Below are 20,277 nucleotides of genomic sequence, written 5' to 3' on the forward strand. Positions count from 1 at the left end.
TGGAGTGCGACGTTGTTCCAATGACCGTTTGCCATCTTCTCCTTGGACGCCCATGGCAATTCGATAGAGGAGTCATCCACAACAGCCGAACGAACCACTACATCTTCAAGATGAAGGGCAAGGAGTACGTCCTCCGTCCAATGTCGCCAAGTCAAGTGATTGCTGATAAGCAAGCCACCCATCGTGGAGATCATAGTGAGAGAGCGAGCCACCAAAAAGAGAGTGAGTGCCACAAGCCCAAATCGAACACCTCCACGATGAGAAAAAAGAAGAACTTAGTTCTATTTGCCACCAAAAGTGAGATAAGAGGAGTGTGTGAGAACCCATCTAGTGTCCTACACTACATCCTTGTGTGCAAAGACAATGCACCACAAACTAACACTTCTCACATTCTTCCTCTAGTATTGTCGTCTATTTTGCGGGAATTTCACGACGTTTTCCCCGATGAGCTACCTCTGGGACTACCTCCACTACGAGGCATTGAGCACCGCATCAACCTCATCCCTGGAGCATCACTTCCGAACAAAGCTCCCCACCGCGTCAACCCTGAAGAAACCAAAGAAATACAAAGGCAAGTAAAGCATCTCATAGACCATGGACATGTGCGTGAAAGTTTGAGCCCTTGTGCCGTCCTGGTCATTCTTGTGCCAAAATGCGACGGTAGCTTTCGCATGTGCTCCGATTGTAGACCTATCAATGCTACCACCGTTCGCTATAGGTATCCCATTCCACGCCTAGATGATATGCTTGATGAACTTAGTGGTGCCACTATATTTTCCAAAATTGATCTTAAGAGTGGTTACTATCAAATCCGCATACAAGAGGGTGCTGAATGGAAAACCACTTTCAAAACCAAGTTTGGCTTGTATGAGTGGTTAGTCATGCCTATGGGTCTCTCGGAAGCACCGGGCACTTTTATGCGTCTTATGAATCATGTCTTTCGCCCTTACATTGACATATTTGTTGTGGTCTACTTTGATGATATCCTTGTTTATAGAAAATCTCTTAGAGATCATGTCACCCATGTTCGAACTGTTTTGCAAACTCTTCGAAAAGAGCAACTCTATGCTAATATGGAGAAATGCCTTTTTGGCGTTGATAAGTTCGTTTTCTTGGGTTTTTGTTGTTTCCTCTAAGGGTGTTCATGTTGATGAGTCCAAGATCAATGCTATTAAGACATGGCCAGAACCAACCAATTTGCATCAAGTGCATAGCTTTCTTGGCCTTGCGAGTTTCTATCGTCGCTTTGTGAAGGATTTTAGCACCATCGCTTCGCCTTTGCATGCTTTGAGCAAGAAGAATGCGCCTTTTGTTTGGGGACCATCCCAAGATACCGCTTTCAATGAGCTTAAGAACTTGCTTACTCATGCTCCCGTGCTTACTTTACCCAACTTTGACAAACCCTTTGAGATTCATTGCGATGCTAGTGGTAATGGCATAGGAGGCGTGCTAACGCAAGAGAAGCGCCCCATAGCTTACTTTAGTGAGAAACTCTCCGGCGCGCAACTCAATTACCCCACCTATGACAAAGAGCTATATGCTTTAGTCCGCATTTTGCATGAATGGGAACACTATCTTCGCCCACATGAGTTTATCATTCATACCGATCATGAAACGCTCAAGTATCTTAAGGGCCAAACCAAGTTGAACAAGCGTCATGCTAAATGGAGTGAATTTATTGAGTCTTTTCCTTATGTCATCAAGTACATTAAGGGTAAGGAAAACATTGTAGCGGATGCCCTTTCTCGCATATGCATGCTTGTCACTCAACTTGAATTGGATGTCATTAGTTTTGAGCATATCAAAGACTTGTATGAGCATGATCCTACTTTTGCTACTCCTTATGCCAAGTGTTTGACGCACACATCTTGGGAACGCTATTACATCAAAGATGGATATCTTATGAGAGATAACAAACTTTGCATCCCCGAGTCTTCTCTTCGTTTGTTGCTTTTGCAGGAATTTCATGGAGGAGGCTTAATGGGACATTTTGGATGCGACAAGACGTTCACTACGCTCTCGAAGAACCACTTTTGGCCAAAGATGTTTCGCGACGTCAATCGCTTCACCAACCGTTGCTCTACATGTCACAAAGCTAAGTCCAAATCTCAATCTCATGGCCTTTATATGCCTCTACCAATTCCATATCAACCATGGGAAGACATTAGCATGGAATTTGTACTTGGTTTGCCTAGGACTAGAAATGGGAAGGATTCGGTATTTGTCGTTGTGGACCGTTTCTCAAAAATGGCACATTTTATTCCTTGCAACAAGATAGACGATGCTTCACATGTTGCTACTATCTTTTGTAGGGAAATATTGCGTCTACATGGAGTGCCAAAGACTATCGTCTCGGACCGCGACATCAAGTTCCTTAGCTACTTTTGGAAGACCCTATGCGCCAAGCTCAGAATCAAGCTACTTTTCTCTACGACATATCATCCACAAACCGACGGCCAAACGGAAGTTACCAACCGCACACTCTCTGCTCTACTTCGGGTACTCATCAAGAAGAACATCAAGGAGTGGGAGGAGTGCCTACCTATCGCCGAGTTCGCCTACAACCGAGCAAGACATTCAACAACCGACAAGTCCCCCTTCGAGGTCGTCTATGGCTTCAATCCTTTGTCACCATTGGACATTCTCCCTCTACCACTCCAAGAGCGCATCGATTTGGACTCTAGTGCAAGAGCGACACATCTCAAGAAGGTGCATGAAGATACAAGGAACACCATCGAGCGCCAAGTTTAACGCCTTGCGTCCAAGCTCAACTTCAACAAGCACCCTATGGTCTTCAACATTGGTGATCTCGTGTGGCTACCTTCACAAGGACCGTTTTCCACAAGAACGCAAGTCCAAGCTTCGACCACGAGCGGATGGACCCTTCAAGGTGCTCGCACGATACAACGATAACGCTTACAAGATCGACCTCCCACGCGACAAGTACAACGTGAGCGATATCTTCAATGTCAAAGATCTCTGTCCCTTCCATGGTGATGAGGAATTTGATCCGAAGACGGATCTTCCCCAAGGGAGGGGAGATGATGCGGAGCATCCCAAGGCCATCCCCATGGACCCAACCACATCTCCTATGACACCTCTTGGACCCATGACACGAGCGCGTGCAAGAGCTCTTGAAACCGAGGTGACATCTCTCCTTTCACATTTCCACTTTGATGCACATGAAACATGGCTACTACCTCATACAGACACTCTATGCATACTTAGGTATCATGGAGAAGCTAAGGAGCAAGCACAAGAAGAAGAGGAAGATGGACGAGAAGACGGAGAAGAAGGAGGGCTGAAGGAAAAGTCCCAGCCACCGGAGGACCGGCCGGGACCGGACGTCCGGCGCCTGAAGCATCAGCCGAGCCCCAGCGAGCGGACGTTCGGTCCAGACTGGACGACCGGCGTGACCGCACCCAAGCCAACAACAGCGGAAGTCCGGAGCTACCGGACGTCTGGCGCCCCCATCACAGAGCAGAACCAGCGGACGTCCGGAGGACACCGGACGACAGGCCGCTCCTGAGACACCGGACGACCGGCCGCTCTTGAGACACCGGACGACCGGCCACCAGCGAACGTCTGGTACCTGGCTGCGTCCAGATTCGGGCCCGAGGCCCATGTACCCCTACTTTCGCCCCCATTTGCACTTAGACTATATATTTTGTGTGAGAGCTTTGCTCATCCACTTGGTTACCTTCTCCTCGGAGATTCGAGCCTCTTACAAAGAAGACCCCCCAAGCAGATTCAAGACCCCTCTTTAGGGAAGATCATTAAGACCTCCTCACGGAGAAGACCGTTACCTTTGCATTGCCCTTGGTTGATCGTGTACCGTGTGAACCCTATGTATTCGAGGATCTAGCACATGTGTGACTTTCTTGTGTTGGTTTAATGATTCTCTTGTGTTTCCCTTGTGTTTTCCCTCGTTTCCCCCTCGCGTTCTTTGTGTTCTTCGCGGGTTTCCGCTCCTTTCGTGAAAGATCGGGCGATTAGGGTTGTACCCTACATTAGCCCTCCTCTCATACTCGGTCGCCTCCTTCCTGGTTATAACATATCTCCCTTTTGCCTGAAAGTCAAAGAAAGTAGGAGCAGGGAGAGCGACATGATAGGTGCGTCGTCTGTAAAAGATTAGTCGGTACTGGAGGAACTGATTGTTCCTCTCAACAAACTGATGACGAACCATGGCATTATAATCTAAATAAGCAGGAGGCAACTCAATATCATCTCCACGTATGGGCATCTCAAGAAAATCAGCTAAACGGGTTGCATAAATTCCACCAAAGAAATCTCCATCAATACTATTATTATGCAACCTACGTGCAACAATGGCCCCCAAGTTATATTGCCTATCTCTTAATACAACACTCTTGAGAACACTAAGATCGGGAACACACATGTGAAACGCCTCATCCTTACCATTTATGCATCTACCTATGAAGAGAGCAAAATAATGTATAGCAGGAAAATGAATGCTCCCTATGGTAGCTTGCGTGATTTCCCTAGATTCCCCCACAGTTATACTAGCAAGAAAGTCTTTATATTCATATTTGCGAGGTTCACTAACATTACCCCACTGTGGGAGTTTACAAGCAGTATTAAAATCTTCTAAGTCCATGGTATAAGATTTATCATAGAGATCAAATAGGACAGTTTGAGAATTGTGTGATGATGTAAATGTAAACCTTCTCACAAATGAATCAGTCAAATAGAGGTACTGATGACACTTATCTGCCACGAAGCTCTCAAGATCGGCGTTACACACGTATGCGTCAACTTCCTCCTTGATTCCTGCCCGAACCATGAAGTCCTCTGACGGCCATTCACAAGGCCGCACTTGAGCATCTCTTGGTAGTTCATTGTCCGGCTCGCATATTGCGGGCCTGGGGCCTTGCTTCCTTGAGGAACCTCCTTGGTACATTTTCCTAAACATATTTTCTTCCTCTGAAAAATTCTGAAATTTTTAGTAACTCAAAAATAAAAGTGAACCAAACTCAACAAAATTGATAGCAACTACTCCTACAAGTGCCTAGAGGCCATATCATGCATTAAAACTATTTTTGACCATATAATTTTGACATGCGAGCTCAAGAACAGGGTCACCTAAGCAGCAACAATTTGCAATGAATAAAGCACTAGAACAAAAAATAATTGGACCATTGGAGGAGTCACATACCAAAGAACAATCCCCCAAAGCAGTTTTGTGAATGGAGCTTTGAGCAAGGAGATCGAAAATGGCAGCAAGATGAGCAAGAACTTGGGTTTGAGCCGACTAGTGATTTTTTTGGGAGGAAGGAGTGTGTGGTGGCTGGGATAAGTGGAGGCGACCCACGTGGGGTTCACGAGGCAAGGGGCGCGCCCAGGGGGGTGGGCGCGCCCTCCACCCTCGTGGGCACGTGGCTGATCCCCCTGCTGTGTTTTCAATGCCAGATATTCTCAAATATTCTAGAAAAAAAATCATATTTAATTTTCAGGGCATTTGGATAACTTTTATTTTCGGGGTATTTTTTATTGCATGGATAATTCAAAAAACTGACAAAAAAATACTATTTTTGCTTTATTTAATATAAATAACAGAAAGTAAAAAGAGGGTACAGAGAGTTGTGTTTTCTAAATTCATCCATCTCATGCTCATCAAAAGGAATCCACTAACAAGGTTGATCAGGTCTTGTTAACAAACTCATTTCGAATAACATGAAACCGGAGAATTTTCGAATAACACTAGGTTACCTCAATGGGGATATGCATGTCCCCAACAATAAGAATATCATATTTCTTTTTGACAGTAGGAAGAGGAAATTCAAAACCTCCAATAGTAATTGTTGAATTTTTTTCAATAGAATTGATACTGTGGACTTGAGGTTGTTTCCTCGGAAAGTGTACTGTATGTTCATTACCATTAACATGAAAAGTGATATTGCCTTTGGTGCAATCAATAACAGCCCCTACAGTATTCAAGAAGGGTCTTCCAAGAATAATAGACATACTATCGTCCTCGGGAATATCAAGAATAACAAAGTCCGTTAAAATAGTAACGTATGCAACCACAACAGGCACATCCTCACAAATACCGACAGGTATAGCAGTTGATTTGTCAGCCATTTGCAAAGATATTTCAGTAGGTGTCAACTTATTCAAATCAAGTCTACGATATAAATAGAGAGGCATAACACTAACACCGGCTCCAAGATCACATAAAGGAGTTTTAACATAGTTTCTTTTAATGGAGCATGGTATAGTTGGTACTCCTGGATCTCCAAGTTTCCGTGGTATTCCACCCTTAAAAGTATAATTAGCAAGCATGGTGGAAATTTCAGCTTCCAGAATCTTTCTTTTATTAGTAACAATTTCCTTCATATATTTAGCATAAGGATTCATTTTAAGCATATCAGTCAAACACATACGCAAAAAGATAGGTCCAATCATTTCAGCAAAGCGCTCAAAATCCTCATCATCCTTTTTCATGGATGGTTTAGGAGGAAAAGGCATGGGTTTTTGAACCCATGGTTCTCTTTCTTTACCGTGCTTCCTATCAACAAAGTCTCTCTTATCATAACGTTGATTCTTTGATTGTGGGTTATCAAGATCAACAACAGGTTCCATCTCTACATCATTATCATTGCTAGGTTGAGCATCAACATGAACATCATCATTAACATTATCACTAGGTTCATGTTCATTACTAGATTGTGTTTCAACATTAGAAATAGAAATATCATTGGGATTCTCAGGTGTGTCAATAACAGGTTCACTAGAAGCATGCAAAGTCCTATCATTCTTCCTTTTCGTCCTCTTAGAAGGACTAGGTGCATCAACATTAGTTCTCTGAGAATCTTGCTCAATTCTCTTAGGATGGCCCTCAGGATACAGAGGTTCCTGAGTCATTTTACCCCCTCTAGTCATAACTCTAACAACATTATCATTTTTTTATTATTTAATTCATTGATCAAATCATTCTGAGCCTTAAGTACTTGTTCTACTTGAGTGGTAACCATATAAGCATGTTTACTAATAAGTTTAAGTTCACCTTTAATTGTATACATACAATCACTCAAGTGTTCAAGCATATCAACATTGTATTTCAATTGTCTACCAACATAAGCATTGAAGTTTTCTTGTTTAACCATAAAGTCATCAAACTCATCCAAGCATTGGCTAGCAAACTTAGTAAATTGGATTTCACATTTATCAAATCTATAGAGAGAATTTACCTTTACTACCTGTGTCGGGTTATCAAGACCATGTATTTCTTCAATAGGTGGTAAATTATTGACATCTTCAGCTTTAATACCTTTTTCTTTCATAGATTTCTTTGCCTCTTGCATATCTTCAGGACTGAGAAATAGAATACCCCATTTCTTCGGAGTTGGCTTAGGAGTTGGTTCAGGAAGTGTCCAATTGTTTTCATTAGTCAACATATTATTCAATAACAATTCAGCTTGATCAACAGTTCTTTCCCTGAAAACACAACCAGCACAACTATCCAGGTAATCTCTGGAAGCATCGGTTAGTCCATTATAAAAGATATCAAGTATTAAATTTTTCTTGAGAGGATGATTAGGCAAAGCATTAAGTAATCGGAGAAGCCTCCCCCAAGCTTGTGGGAGACTCTCTTCTTCAATTTGCACAAAATTATATATTTCCCTTAAGGCAGCTTGTTTCTTATGAGCGAGGAAATATTTAGCAGAGAAGTAATAAACCATATCCTGGGGACTACACACACAACCAGGATCAAGAAAATTAAACCATGTTTTAGCATCACCCTTTAATGAGAACGGAAATAACTTAAGGATATAATAATAGCGAGTTTTCTCATCATTAGTGAATAGGGTGGCTATATCATTTAATTTAGTAAGATGTGCCACAACAGTTTCAGATTCATAGCCATAAAAAGGATCAGATTCAACCAAAGTAATTAACTCAGGATCGACAGAGAAATCTTAATCCTTATTAGTAATAAAGATAGGTGAAGTAGCAAAAGTAGGGTCATATTTCATTCTAGCATTCAAAGACTTTTCTTTAAGCTTAGCTAATAATTTCTTAAGATCAGATCTATCATTGCACGCAAGAAAGTCTCTAGCAGTTTCTTCATCCATAACATAACCCTCAGGAACAATAGGCAATTCATATCTAGGGGGAGAATCTTCATCATCACTTTCATCAATATTATCAGTTTCAATAATTTCATTATCTCTAGCCCTAGCAAGTTGTTCATCAAGAAATTGACCTAGTGGCACAGTAGTATCAAGCATAGAAGTAGTTTCATCATAAGTATCATGCAAAGCAGAAGTGGCATCATCAATAACATGCGACCTATCAAAATCAATAGCATGTGTAGGTGTCGCAAATTTACTCAAAATAGAAGGTGAATCAAGTGCAGAGCTAGATGGCAGTTCCTTACCTCCCCTCGTAGTTGAGGGAAAAATCTTGGTTCTTTGATCTTTCAAGTTCTTCATAATGATAACTAGATATAAATCCCAAGTGACTCAAAGAATAGAGCTATGGTCCCCGGCAACGGCGCCAGAAAATATTCTTGATAACCCACAAGTATAGGGGATCGCAACAGTTTTTGAGGGTAGAGTATTCAACCCAAATTTATTGATTCGACACAAGGGGAGCCAAAGAATATTCTCAAGTATTAGCAGTTGAGTTGTTAATTCAGCCACACCTGGAAACTTAATATCTGCAGCAAGGTATTTAGTAGCAAAGTAATATGATAGTAATGGTAATGGTAGCAAAAGTAATATTTTTGGGTTTTATAGTGATTGTAATAGTAGCAACGGAAAAGTAAATAAGTGAAGAACAATATATGAAAAGCTCATAGGCATTGGATCGGTGATGGAGAATTATGTCGGATGCGATCGATCATGCAACAGTTATAACATAGGGTGACACAGAAGTAGCTCCAATTCATCAATGTATGTAGGCATGTATTCCGAATATATTCATACATGCTTATGGAAAAGAACTTGCATGACATCTTTTGTCCTACCCTCCCGTGGCAGCGGGGTCCTATTGGAAACTAAGGGATATTAAGGCCTCCTTTTAATAGAGTACCAGACCAAAGCATTAACACATAGTGAATACATGAACTCCTCAAACTACTGTCATCACCGGTAATGGTCCCGATTATTGTCACTTCGGGGTTAACGGATCATAACACATAATAGGTGACTATAGACTTGCAAGATAGGATCAAGAACTCACATATATCCATGAAAACATAATAGGTTCAGATCTGAAATCATGGCACTCGGGCTCTAGTGACAAGCATTAAGCATAACAAAGTCATAGCAACATCAATCTCAGAACATAGTGGATACTAGGGATCAAACCTTAACAAAACTAACTCGATTACATGATAAATCTCATCCAACCCATCACCGTCCAGCAAGCCTACGATGGAATTACTCACGCACGGCGGTGAGCATCATGAAATTGGTGATTGAGGAAGGTTGATGATGACGATGGCGACGGATTCCCCTCTCCGGAGCCCCGAACGGACTCCAGATCAGCCCTCCCGAGAGAGTTTAGGGCTTGGCAGCGGCTTCGTATTGTAAAACGCGATGAATCCTTCTCTCTGATTTTTTCTCCCCGAAAGCGAATATATGGAGTCAAGGTGGACGTTGGTGGAGCATTAGGGGGCCCACAAGGCAGGGGGCGTACCCAGGGGGGTAGGCACGCCCCCACCCTCGTGGACAGGGTGTGGGCCCCCTGACGTGGATTCTTCTTCCAGTATTTTATGTATATTCCAAAAATAATCTCCGTTGATTTTCATGTCATTTTGAGAACTTCTATTTCTGCACAAAAATAACACCATGGCAATTCTGCTGAAAACAACGTTAGTCCGGGTTAGTTCCATTCAAATCATGCAAGTTAGATTCCAAAACAAGGGCAAAAGTGTTTGGAAAAGTAGATACGCTGGAGATGCATCAAAGACGCGGTGGCCGAGGCGGCGACACGGTGGCCGAGGCGGCGACATGGTGGCCGGAGTTGGCGCGGGTGGCGGTAGGCGGCAGCGCGCGTAGGGTCGGCGACGTCTGTGAGGCGGCGGGGCCGGCAGGCGGCGGGGCGATGCGGGCGGGGCGGCGGCGAGATGCGGGCCCGTGCGGGTTCGGGATGGGCTCCGCGGGCCGGCGGCACGGAGGAGAGAGAGGATGCACGGGGGGACACATGGCGGCGGTGGATTGGCTAGAGGGCGGCGGCGGGCACGTCCGATGGCGGTGTGGACACGTTCGGCGGCGGGAGGAGGAAGAAGCTAGGGTTTCATCCGCGAATTTTTGGGGAGGGGCACATATTTATAGGTAGAGGGAGTTTGGAGTGTCCAAATGAGGTACGGTTTTCGCCCACACGATCGTTATCCGACGGCGAAGAACATGGAGATGGTTTAGATGGGTTATTGGGCTGTTTGGAGGGGTGTTGGGCTGCAACACACAAAGGGCTTTTGTGGTTATCCGGTTAACCGTTCGGGCATCAAACTACCCCCAAATGAAACGAAATTTGACAGGCGGTCTACCGGTGGTGTACTAAGGCCACTTGACAAATCTCGGCCCATTCCGAGAACGTTTAACTCCGCTCACGAAAAGAGACAAGAGGGGTGCGCCGGGTGCATGTGGGAGTGTCAGATTGCGAAACGGACAACGGGGAAAATGCTCGGATGCATGAGACGAACACGAATGCAAATGCGATGCACATGATGACATGATATGATATGACATGCATGACATGAACAAAATGAAAAACAAAGACAAAACCCAACCACGAAGGGAATCCCGTAACTTAAAGCCGAAAATGGCAAGAGTCAGAGTTACAAATATGGCAAGTTACATCCGGGGTGTTACAACACTCCAGCACTACAAGAGGATCTCGTCCCGAGATCTACGACTGAAAGAACTCCGGATATTCGGAACGGAGGTGATCCTCGCGCTCCCAGGTGGCTTCTCGGTCGGAATGGTGTGACCACTTCACTTTCAGGAATTTGATTGACTTGTTGCAAGTCTCGCACTCGGTTTCTTCAAGAATAGCAACGTGATGCTCATGGCAAGACAAATCTTCTTGGAGATCAATCTCTTCGAAGTTGATAGTGCGCTCAGGAGTCTTGAAGCACTTGCGAAGCTGTGACACGTGAAGCACATCGTGCACATTTGCGAAGTTGGACGGAAGCTCAAGTTGATAGGCGAGGTCGCCTCTTTTGCCAATGATCTTGAATGGACCCATGTATCTAGGGGCAATCTTGTAACACCCTCGATGCGACTATATCTCCCACGTGTCGAGGCATGACTTAGAGGCATAATCGCATTGAAGGCATATGTCGCAAGTTAGGCAATCTTCACAACATCCCATGTAATATGATAATAAAAGGGGAGATAACATAGTTGGCTTACACTCGCCACGTCAATCAAGTACATAAATAACATTACATCATCCAAAACACTCATGGCCCGACTACGGCACCAAAATAAAAGATAACCCAACATGCGACACGGTCCCGATCACCCCCAACTAGGCACCACTACTGATCATCAGGAAAGGAAACATAGTAACGTTGAGAGTCTTCGTCGAACTCCCACTTGAGATCAAACGCGTCTCCTGGAGCGGAATCATCAGGCCCTGCATCTGGTGTAATAGTAATCTGTGAGCCACAGGGACTCAGCAATCTCGCACCCTCGTGATCAAGACTATTTAAGCTTATAGGTAAGGCAAGGTAAATATGTGGAGCTGCAGCAAGCGACTAGCAAGTATGGTGGCTATCCTGTTCGTAAAAGAGAGCGAGAAGAGGAGGCAAAGCGCGAGCGAGAAACTAGAGAACAACCTGCGCAAGCATTACTCCAACACCGTGTCCACTTCCCGGACTCCGCCGAGAAGAGGCCATCACGGTAACACACTCAGTTGATTCATTTTAATTAAGTTAAGGTTCAAGTTATCTACAACCGGACGTTAACAAATTCCCATCTGCCCATAACCGCGGGCACGACTTTTGAAAGTTCAAATCCCTGCAGGGGAGTCCCAACTTAGCCCATGACAAGCTCTCACGGTCAACGAAGGAATAGACCTCCTCCCAAGACGTTCCGATCAGACTCGGTATCTCGGTTCTTCAATACAACTCCGACAATGGTAAAACAAGTCCAGCAACACCACCCGCTGTGCCGACAAATCCCGATACGAGCTGCACATATCTCGTTCTCAGGGCACACCGGATAAGCTAAGCATACGGGAGCCAACGTAACCCAAGTTGCCAAGGGACGGCCCCGCACGGTGCTCTAGGTTGGACCAACACTCAGAGGAGCACTGGCCCAGGGGGTTTAAAATAAGATGACCCTTGAGTCCGCGAAACCCAAGGGAAAAGGCTAGGTGGCAAATGGTAAAACCAGGGTTGGGCATTGCTGGAGGAGTTTTATTCAAGGCGGACTGTCAAGGGGTTCCCATTATAACCCAACCACGTAAGGAACGCAAAATCCGGGAACATAACACCGATATGATGGAAACTAGGGCGGCAAGAGTGGAACAAAACACTAGGCGAGAGGCCGAGCCTTCCACCCTTTACCAGGTATATAGATGCATTAAGAAAACATAGCAATATAATGATATCCCAACAAGTAAATAAATGTTCCAACAAGGAACGGCCTCCGATCTTCACCTGCAACTAGCAACGCTATAAGAGGGGCTGAGCAAAGCGGTAACATAGCCAATCAACGGTTTGCTAGGACAAGGTGGGTTAGAGGTTTGACATGGCAATTTGGGAGGCTTGAAAGCAAGTGGTAGGCATCGTAGCATTGGCATAGCAAAAGAGCGAGCAAACTAGCATAGCAAAGATAGTAGTGATTTCGAGGGTATGATCATCTTGCCTGCACAGTTGTCAGAGTTGACTGGATCCTCGAAAGCAAACTCAACGGGCTCCTCATTAGCGAACTCGTCTCCCGGATCTACCCAAACAAGACAAACAAGCAACAAGGACACAATCAACCACGTGCAAGGATCAAACAAGATGATGCCAAGATGGTATGCTATGCGGGATGCGATGCGGGATGCATATGCAAGATGTGACAAGGAATGCATGAACCTGGCCTCAACTTTGGAATCCAAGTGAGCCACTAGAAATATGAGATGAAATCGCTTGAAAACGATATAAAGAACGCCGGAATCGGAGTTACGGTTTGGAAATGGCAAGCGATACAAATATGGCACCGGTCTGCGATTTACAGCAAGTAGCCATCTAAATGCAACGAGATGTACATGCTACAACACCCAAACATGACAACAAAATACATGGCAGGGATGCATTCATGATGCTTAACAAAAGTCTAGCACTGAGCTACGGCCAATTCATCCATTAACAGGTTCAAACAAGCATGGCAAAAATGCATATGGCAAACAGATATCAGATTTAGTGAAATTAACACTTGTCTGGAATTTCAGATCAGGTAGCACACTTCGGAGCATCAATACTACATGCTACAGGACCTGAACATGGCAAAGTAAAGCATGGCATGGAAATACTCAAAGAGCTTAACAACAGTCCCTTAGTGACCTTGAGCCAAAAGGGATCAGAAAATGCAATTGCAAGCATGTGAACATGGCAAAAATATAATCAGTTTTCAGACTTAGTGAAAACTGGAGCATGCTGAAAACAGATATCAAGTAGGCATGTTTACGAGCTCGATGCACTCACTATGGAGCAAGTCATGATAAGCTAAGCATATATCCATCAAGAACACACAAAATTCAAGCTAGACATGTCAAGAACAATAACATAGCATGCACGGATCAACTACAACATCATCGGCAAAATTGCAAACAAGTTGACAATCTGCCCAGATTCATGAAGTAGCAAAAGTAGAGCTCGATTGACTCAAGCTAGGGTGCTCCATAATTGCAAACAAAGACATGGATGGATAGAGCACTACATGATTAGCAAAACATCCTTACTGATCATCCTCAAAAGAGGCACGGATCACTAGGAAACAACATGAACATATGGCCATATGAGATAAACAGCTCAAGGACTTAGTAGAATTGCTAAGTCCCTGAAAACAGAATTACCAAGTGCACCACTTTGCAAGCTTGTGCTAGTCACCACACACATCACAAAAATACAAGGGTAGCACCTCTGGAAATATGACAAAACTCTTAACAAAACATATGTAGAGCATCAGGGCATATCATGCACACATTAATCATGGCAAAAATGACAAAAAGCTAAATGGAGTAGCAGATCTGACAATAGTCTCAAGTAGCCCTCTTCTAACAGCATTTCGGGCATCAAGATGAACTCAAATGAAAATGATGCAATGGAACGAAATGATGTACTCTCTGAGATGAACATTTTGATATGCTATATGCATGCATGGGAGCTACGGATGCAAAGTTACGGCAAGATGAACATAGGCACTTGAAACTGGAAAAATCGGGGACTTAGTAGAATTTCGACCTCTGGATCTAGGGTTTGACCCGGGCATGCAAAACGAGGTTGACTGGAGCACTATTCATCGGAGGGCGCCGGCCGGAGATGGGGAAGCCGGAGCTCGTCGGACGGCGAGGTGGTCGCGGTGGAGCTCGGCTCCGGCGAGGGGAGGCGAGGCCGAGGCGGTGCGGGGGCGCGCCGGGCGGCGGAGGCGACGATGGCGCGTCGGACGGCGGCGGCCGCGATGGCGCGTCGGGCGACGGCGGGCGGCGACGCGGCCTGGCTCGGAGAAGACGGCGGCGGGGTGACGCGTGGGGGGGCGCGGCGAGCCGATGGAGGCGGGGGAGGTCGTGGGCCTCGGGGGCCCGACCTGGGCCTCCCGGGCCGGCGGCGCGCGACGAAGTGGGGCGGCGGCGCGGATCCAATGGAGGCATGACACGTGGCGGCGGCGGCGGATCCGGACATGTCTGGCCATCCGGATTTTGTCTGGCGGCTGGAGGAGGAGGGGGACTAGGGTTTCGTCCGTGATTCGAATGGGGGGAGATATATATAGGCATAGAGGGAGCTAGGAGAGTCCAAATAAGGTGCGGTTTTCGGCCACGCGATCGTGATCGAATGATCTAGATGATGGAGAAGGCTTAGGTGGGTTTTGGGCCAAATTGTAGGGGTGTTGGGCTGCAACACACACGAGGCCTTTTTGGTCCCTCGGTTAACCGTTGGAGTATCAAACGAAGTCCAAATGATACGAAACTTGACAGGCGGTCTACCGGTAGTAAACCAAGGCCGCTTGGCAAGTCTCGGTCCAATCCGGAAATGTTTAATCCCCACACACGAAAGAAAGCTAGAAATGGCCACCGGAGGAGAACGAAGCGCCGGAATGCAAAACGGACAACGGGGAAAATGCTCGAATGCATGAGATGAAACACGTATGCAAATGCAATGCACATGATGACATGATATGAGATGCATGAAAATGACAACAACACACGGAGACAAAAAAAATCGAACCCAAGAAAATAAAATAACTTAACGCCGGAAACGTCAAGAGTTGGAGTACAAATTGGGAAAGTTACATCCGGGGTGTTACAAATCTTCCCTTTGATACCGAAGCGACGAGTTCCTTTCATTGGAGAGACGCGGAGGTAGACATGGTCTCCGATCTTGAAAGCCAAGTCACGGTGCTTACTATCATAGTAATTCTTCTGACGCGATTGCGCAGCTTTGAGATTTTCACGGATGACTTTACACATTTCTTCAGCCTCTGTGATCAAGTTGTTTCCAAGAAGTTGGCGTTCACCAGTCCCTGACCAATTGAGAGGAGTATGACACTTTCTGCCATAGAGGATTTCGAATGGGGCCTTGCCCAAACTCGCTTGGAAGCTGTTGTTGTAGGAGAACTCGTCATATGGAAGACAATCCTCCCACTTCATGCCGAAAGAGATGACGCAAGCCCTGAGCATATATTCAAGGATTTGATTGACTCGCTCGACTTGGCCAGTAGTTTGAGGATGGAAAGCTGTGCTGAAGCGAATGTTGGTGCCGATGGCCTTCTGGAAGGAGTCCCGGAACTTGGAGGTGAAAATGCTTCCACGATCTGAAGATATCAATTGTGGAATGCCGTGCAAGGAGACAATCCTGGAGGTTTATAGCTCTGCCAACTGAGCTGCTATGATAGGTTCTTTGATTGGAAGGAAATGAGCCACTTTTGTGAGCTTGTCAATGACAACGAAAATAGCATCATTTCCACGCTTGGACTTGGGAAATCCAGTCACGAAGTCCATTTCAATATGGTCAAACTTCCATTCTAGAATAGCAAGAGGTTGGAGGAGACCAGCTGGTCGTTGGTGTTCTACTTTCACCCTTCTGCAGACATCACATTCATTTACGAATTGAGCAATTTCTCGCTTCATTCGAGTCCACCAATACGACTGCTTGAGGTCATGGTACATCTTTGTACTTCCAGGATGAATGGATAGAAGGGAATTGTGTGCCTCGTTCATAATGACTTTCCTTAGGTCACCTTTAGGAACCACAAGCCGGTCCTCGAAGAATAGAGGGTCTTTGTCATCAATGCGATAGCACTTGTATTTTGGTTGGCTCTTGGCAATTCCATGTTTCACCTTCTTCACCATGGTATCCAGAAGTTGCGCCTCACGAATTTGATCTTCCAAAGTACGAGAGACTAGGAGATTGGCAAGAAAGCCTTGAGGAACAACATGGAGGTTCAGTTTGCGGAAAGCTTCACAAAGGTCCAGTTGGAAGGGCTTGAGAATTAAGCTGTTGCAGTAAGCCTTCCTACTCAAAGCATCTGCAATGACATTATCCTTTCCTGGAGTATATTCAATACTCGGATTGTATTCTTGAATCATTTAGACCCATCGAGTCTGCCTGAGGTTGAGGTTGGGTTGAGTGAAGATGTACTTGAGGCTCTTATGATTTGTGAAGATGTCCACTTTCCTTCCCAACAAGAGATGTCTCCATGTTAATAATGCATGGACAACTGCCGCCAACTCAAGATCGTGAGTGGGGTAGTTCCTTTCGTTGGGCTTCAACTGGCGAGAGGTATAGGCCACAACTTTCTTCTCTTGCATTAACATAGCGCCGAGACCTTGCAAGGAAGCATCACAAAAAACTTCGAATGGCTTGGATTCATCAGGAGGAGTCAAGACAGGAGCTGTGACCAGCTTCTCTCTTAGAGTGTTGAAAGCAACATCACATTCAGGTGTCCAGACATACTTGACATGCTTCTGGAGGAGGTTGGAAAGAGGCTTTGAGATCTTAGAGAAATTCTCAATGAATCTTCGACAATAGCTTGCAAGCCCAAGAAAAGTGCGGAGCTGTTTGACATTCTGAGGAGGTTCCCAATTCACAATTGCAGACACCTTCTCAGAATTAATAGCGATGCCCTTGGCGGAGATGCTATGACCAAGGTAAAGAACTTTGTCAAGCCAGAACTCACACTTGGAAAACTTCGCATAGAATTGATGCTCTCTGAGCTTGTCGAGCACCAATCTCAAATGCTTGGCATGATCCTCCTTATTCTTGGAAAAGACCAAGATATCATCGAGATACACCAGGACGAAATCATTTGTGTAAGGGTTGAATATGAAGTTCATCATGCTAGAGAACATTGGAGGAGCATTGACAAGGCCGAAAGACATGGCAATATATTCATAAGAACCATTGCTTGTTCTGAATGCTGTTTTGGGGATATCTTGTTCACGAATGCGAATCTGATGATAACCCATATGGAGGTCAAGCTTGGAGAATACTTTGGCACCTTTCAGTTGCTCTAATAGCTCATTGATGTTGGGAAGTGGATACTTGTTCTTAATTGTCTTCTTGTTCAATGGACGGTAGTCGAAGCAGAGTCGTTCTGTTCCATCCTTCTTCCGGACAAAAAGAACACCACATCACCATGGAGATGAACTCAGTCTGATCAGACCCATACGCTCTTGTTCATCGAGTTGTTTCTTCAACTCCTTCAACTCCTCTGGTCCAAGCTTGTAAGGACGCTTGCAAACTGGCTCCATACCAGGCTCAAGATCGATAATGAATTCAACTGGCCAGTGATGAGGCATTCCCGGAAGCTCTTCTAGAAAGATGTCTTGGTATTCACAAACGACTGGAATCTGAGAGATGGCATTTAACTCGCCCTTCTGTTGAGAGAAAACAGTCGAATGGTTTCGTCCCGAGCGGCATAAATGATCACCTCCTCATAAGAGTGTGTCAATTGAATTTCCCTAGCAGCACAATCAAGCTGAGCCTTGTGCTTAGAAAGCCAGTCCATGCCGAGAATTATATCAATATCCGAGTCACTAAGAACAATAGGAGAAGACATAAATTTATAGTTTCCCATCTTGATAGAAACATCCCGAACCATGCAGTTTGCATTCATGAATTTACCCAGAGAGACAACTGACAACTATCTAGGCAAATCTTGGAAAACCAACTCATGATTCGATGCAAAAGGTCTTGAAATGAAACAATGCGATGCACCAGTATCAAATAAAACTTTTGCAGGAAAGTCATTAACATGAAGGTTACCCATGATCACTTCTGAAGAATCCTCTGCCTGAGCTGCGTTCATCATGTTCACCTTCGAGACTTGGAATTGTGCTTGACCACTGCATTGCTGGAAGATCTCACAGGAGGAGGAGGCGGAAGGCGCCTTTGGTTGAAGCACTTGTTTGCATAGTGCCCTTTCTGCTGACACTTGTTGCAAGTAACCTCTGAGAGCGGACGATGATAAGGAGCACTTGACCTTGGAGTTTGAGACTGAGCTTTGTTCTGATAGCATGGGTTGGGTGGGTGGGAAGATCCATTGCCACCTTTGCTCTTTTGCTGGTAGGGCTGACGAAACAGAGGAGGAGGCAACCAAAACTTCTCTTGCTTAGCTGTCACTTGTGAGGAAGGAAGAAGATTGAACTGCATCCCTGACTCTCTTCTTAGATGCCTCACACTTGAGCTGAGCAGCTTCTTGCTTTAGTGCCATGTTATAGAATTGATCAAACTTGATCGGCTCAAGAAGCACGAGATCTAACTGCAGATCCTCTCTGAGGCCATGTCGGTGTCAAAACCGGTGGATCTCGGGTAGGGGGTCCCGAACTGTGCGTCTAAGGCGGATGGTAATAGGAGGTAGGGGACATGATGTTTTACCAAGGTTCGGGCCCTCTTGATGGAGGTAAAACCCTACGTCCTACTTGATTAATATTGATGATATGGGTAGTACAAGAGTAGATCTACCACGAGATCAGAGAGGCTAAACCCTAGAAGCTAGCCTATGGTATGATTGTATGTTGTCCTACGGACTAAAACCCTCCGGTTTATATAGACACCGGAGAGGGTTAGGGTTACACAAGGTCGGTTACAAAGGAGGAGATACACATATCCGTATTGCCTAGCTTGCCTTCCACGCCAAGTAGAGTCCCATCCGAACACGAGACGAAGTCTTCAATCTTGTATATTCATAGTCTAACAGTCCGGCCAAAGGATATAGTCTGGCTCTCCGGAGACCCCCTAATCCAGGACTCCCTCAGTAGCCCCTGAACTAGGCTTCAATGACGATGAGTCCGGCGCGCAGTATTGTCTTCGGCATTGCAAGCCGGGTTCCTCCTCCGAATATACCACGGAAGAATTTGAATACAAGGATAGTGTCCGACCCTGCAAAATAAGTTCCACATACCACCGTAGAGAGAATAATATTTCCGCAAATCTAATTTGCTGACTTGTTTTGGCAACACGACATTATGTCATGGACCGGTGATTATTCAAACCGTTTCCTTTAACTAGCCCCGCACATAACGCGAGGCAGTTTTTTGACACGTCTCGTCAAAGCAGAGATCGTGTCCCCTTATCACGGGATTCTCATCAATACGGGTGTGGGTAACCCAACCGCGCCATCGATTACGACGCTTGGGGGATGAGCGAGTTTTACCAGGCTAGTGGGGACGCACAGTTTCGTCCGCCCATATAAAGGGATAAGGATTTACCTTTTCATCCACGCCTTCTTCCTCCTTTGCTCATCCATTTTCGCACACTCGAGCTCCAGCGCCCAAGTCCGCATTTCCCACCTCAACCCTCTCCAACCATGTCCAGAGCGGGAGGCAGGTGGATGGTCTCCTCTGTCACGGAGGGACACATCAAGAAGCTGAGGAGAGCCGGATACCTGCCCGACGACCTCGTGCACCGGCTCCCAGAAGAGGGGCAGCTCATCCCCACCCCCAGGCCCCATGAGAGGGTAGTGTTCCTTACCCATTTCCTCCGCGGACTGGGATTCCCTCTCCACCCATTCGTCCGGGGGATCATGTTCTACTATGGCCTGGATTTCCACGATCTGGCCCCGGACTTCATCCTCAACATCTCGGCGTTTATCG

This window comes from Triticum urartu, chromosome 1 (genome assembly GCF_003073215.2).
Source record: "Triticum urartu cultivar G1812 chromosome 1, Tu2.1, whole genome shotgun sequence".
Classification (NCBI taxonomy): Eukaryota; Viridiplantae; Streptophyta; class Magnoliopsida; order Poales; family Poaceae; genus Triticum; species Triticum urartu.